Source organism: Ursus maritimus, unplaced genomic scaffold (genome assembly GCF_017311325.1).
Source record: "Ursus maritimus isolate PB19 unplaced genomic scaffold, ASM1731132v1 scaffold_6, whole genome shotgun sequence".
Classification (NCBI taxonomy): Eukaryota; Metazoa; Chordata; class Mammalia; order Carnivora; family Ursidae; genus Ursus; species Ursus maritimus.
The window spans coordinates 57,884,489-57,887,851 of NW_024426774.1; the positions used below are offsets into that span (position 1 = coordinate 57,884,489).

Sequence of the window (3,363 nt, forward strand, 5' to 3'; positions counted from 1 at the left end):
TGCTTTACATCAGGCTTCCTTATAGCGCAGAGCCCTACAAGGGTGGCTCTCCCCCCACCCTGAGCAACAACCCAACAGATGTCTCAGCTGCCTCCACGTGCTCCTGTTCCGCAGCCTGCTAACGCCAGGCCACCGCTGCACACCCTGGCCATGGTTCCGTCCCACCTCCAGCAAAGCCATCTTCCTGTTGGTTGCTCTAGTTCCCCGATCACTGGAGAAAACAAGGCAAAAAATGTAGTTTCTTTTGGCCCAGATATGATTCCCCTGTTCCCTGGGCCATTCTACAATGGTGTCCATTTCAAGGACACCCTGCTGTGGCTCACTCTACCCTATATTGATTGTATGGCTTTGCATGAATTGTAAATCAGGAGGCATTAGATCTTTAGGGCATTTGCACATGGTTTTCACTGTGGAATGCACTCAGGGTGCAGGGCAAATGCCTGCTGACCCCATGTTTATTTTTTCAGCTGGTGATTGAAACTCTGGCCCAGTTATAATAGATGGGAATGCCAATGTCTTGTCCATTTTCAACTTTAGTGCAAATCTTGCATTGAATAGGAGTCATATTTCTACTCTCAGCATGTAAAATAAAAGTAACTGTCATGTATGTGTTTCCAAAGTAAATATCATTGTGTTTGCCCTCCCACCTCCACCCCATAGAACAGTTTTTTTTTTTAAAGACATGAACATGGAAAAATAATATTCCAGGGCTTCTCTGGGAATGTTATTAATATCTCCAAGAATGGGGGGCACCTGGGTGGCACAGTCGGTTAAGCATCTGACCCTTGGTTTAGGCTCAGGTCCTGATCTCAGGGTCGTGAGATCAAGCCCTGCATGGGGCTCCACACTGAGCACCGAGTCTGCTTAAAACTCTGTCCCCCACCCCCGCATGCTCTAGCTCTCAAATAAATAAATAAATTTTAAAAATATATATCTCCAAGAATGGGCAGACCCATGAGCATGTACTGCTGGCCGATACGCTGGGTGTGAAGCAGTTCCTTACAGTAGTGCTCGCTTTGAGGAGATCTGCAAGGAGGTGAAGGCCTAAATCAAGAAGATCAGTTACAACTCTGAGGTTGTCACCTTTGTGCCCATCTCAGGCTGGCATGGGGACAACATGATGGAACCCAGCACCAGGATGTCCTCGTGCAGAGGCTGGAAGATCACCAGGAAGGAAGTAAACATGGTGGCCATGAAACTGCTAGAAGCACTGGACTCCATCATGCCCCCTGCCTGCCCTATGGACAAGCCCCTGCAGCCACCTCCACAGAATGTATACAAGATGGAAGGCATCAGCAATGTGCCCGTGGACCGGGTGGAAACAGGCTTCCTCAAGCCAGGCATGGTGGTGACCTTTGCCCCCTACAACATGGCCACGGAGGTCAAGTCTGTAAAGATGCACCATGAGGTGGCTGAGGCCCTGCCAAGTGACAATGCGGGCTTCAAAGTGAAGACTGTGTCAGTGAAGGACATCAGGTGGGGCTATGTGGCAGGAGACAGCAAGAATGATCTGCCCTTAGATGTGGGGAACTTCATGTCCCAGGTGATCATTCTCAACCACCCTGGCAGCATTGCAGCTACTCACCCGTTCTGGACTGCCACCCGGCCCATATCGCCTGCAAGTTTGCAGACATCAGGGAGAAGACTGGCGCTCAGGCAAGAAGCCGGAAGACAATCCCAAAGCCCCGAAGTCTGGGGATTCAGCCATCATTCAGATAATTCCATGAAAGCTCATGTGTGTGGAAAGCTTTGGTCACTTTGGTTGCCCTTTGGTCGCTGTGTGTGACATGAGGCAGACGGTGGCTGTTGAGGTCCTCAAGGCTGTGAAGAAAACAGCAGCAACTGGTGGCAAAGTCACCATGTCTGCCATGAAAGCGGCCAGGAAGTGAGTGGTGACAGCAACTTCAGTCCTTTCCAGGCCGGGGGCTGCCTAGGAGGAGCCACAGCTGGAAAAGAAGGGCTCAAAGAGAAGCCTTGGACTTACTCTTCTCTTGCCTGAACTATCTTAAACATGTCCCCTGCGAATGCAGTTTTCTTTTTGCTGATGAGTTTGAGGCATGGGAATAAAGCACAGCAAGTCTTCCTTTGGGTGGCGAGGGTGGGGGGGCAGGCTTTTCTTTTGATTATAAGACTTTGTAAAAATTTTTTATTTATTTTAAGTAATCTCTGTACCCCACATAGGGCTCCAACTCCCAACCCTGAGATCAAGAGTCACATGCTCTTCAAACGGAACCAACCAGGCACCCCGTAATTATAAAGTCTTTCAAAAAATTATTCTACTCTGTACTCTGTGACCACTGTTCTGCCTGTAGTATCCTACACCTCCTTAACTGAATAATATACTCCTTTTTCTATGTATTAATCATTTAATAAATATTGACTGAGTGCCTACTGTGAGCCAGATATTGGGGATTCAAGGGTGCTCAAGATAGACAAAATAGAGGTTCTTTCCTTAATGACACCTATATTTAGGTTCAGGGAGACCATAAACAAGTAAATACATAGATGAGGTAATCTGTTTGTTTGTTTATTTATTTATTTTAAGATTTTATTTATTTATTTGAGAGAGAGAGAACAAGCAGGGAGGAGGGGAGAAGGAGAGGGAGAAGCAGGCTCCCTGCCGAGCAGGGAGCCCCATGCAGGGCTCGATCTCAGGACCCTGGGATTACGACCCAAGCAGAAGGCAGCCACTTAACCAACTGAACCACTCAGGCACCCCTATTTATTTATTTATTTAAGTAATCTCTACACCCAATGTGAGGCCCAAACTCACAGCTCAAAGATCAGAGATCAAGAGTTGCATGCTCTACCGATTGAGCCAGCCAAATGCCCCAGATAAGGTAATTTTACATTGAGAAAAATGCTTTGAAGAAAATAAGCAGGGGTAATGAACAACTGACGTCACTTTAGGTAGAGAATGCCTCTCAGACCGAGAACCTACAAAGGAGCCACTCATGCAGACAGTCTGGAGCAAGAGCTGCAGGCAGAGGAAACAGCAAATACAGAAGCCCAAGGGTTTGGAAAGAGGTGGGAAGTCAGAATGGAGCTGGGGAGGAAGGCAAAGGCCAGATCGAGCAGGACCTTATGGGCTTTTCCACTGAGGTGATTTTTCCAAGGGAGTGACATGATCAGATCTATATTTTTTAAGTTTAAAAGCTTAATTTGGCTGATGTGAGGAATGGGTGGGAAAGTAGGTTGGGTCTAATTCAGGAAGGTGGAAACCAGTCACAAAACTGCACCATCCATAAGAAGAGTCTGCTTCTCTTGTGCTATCAGCAAAATGTATGTTTTTAGTGTTTTTTAGGTAGTGGTCACAGATTTGGATTGATTAATTCACATGCATTGTTGGCTACTACTGGTTGG

At 47.0% G+C, this 3,363-nt stretch overlaps 1 pseudogene; it reads left to right on the plus strand.

Annotated features, from left to right (window-relative positions):
- Positions 1–935: 935 nt before the first annotated feature.
- Positions 936–2,149, plus strand: LOC103671789 (annotated as a pseudogene).
- The last annotated feature ends 1,214 nt before the right edge of the window (positions 2,150–3,363 follow it).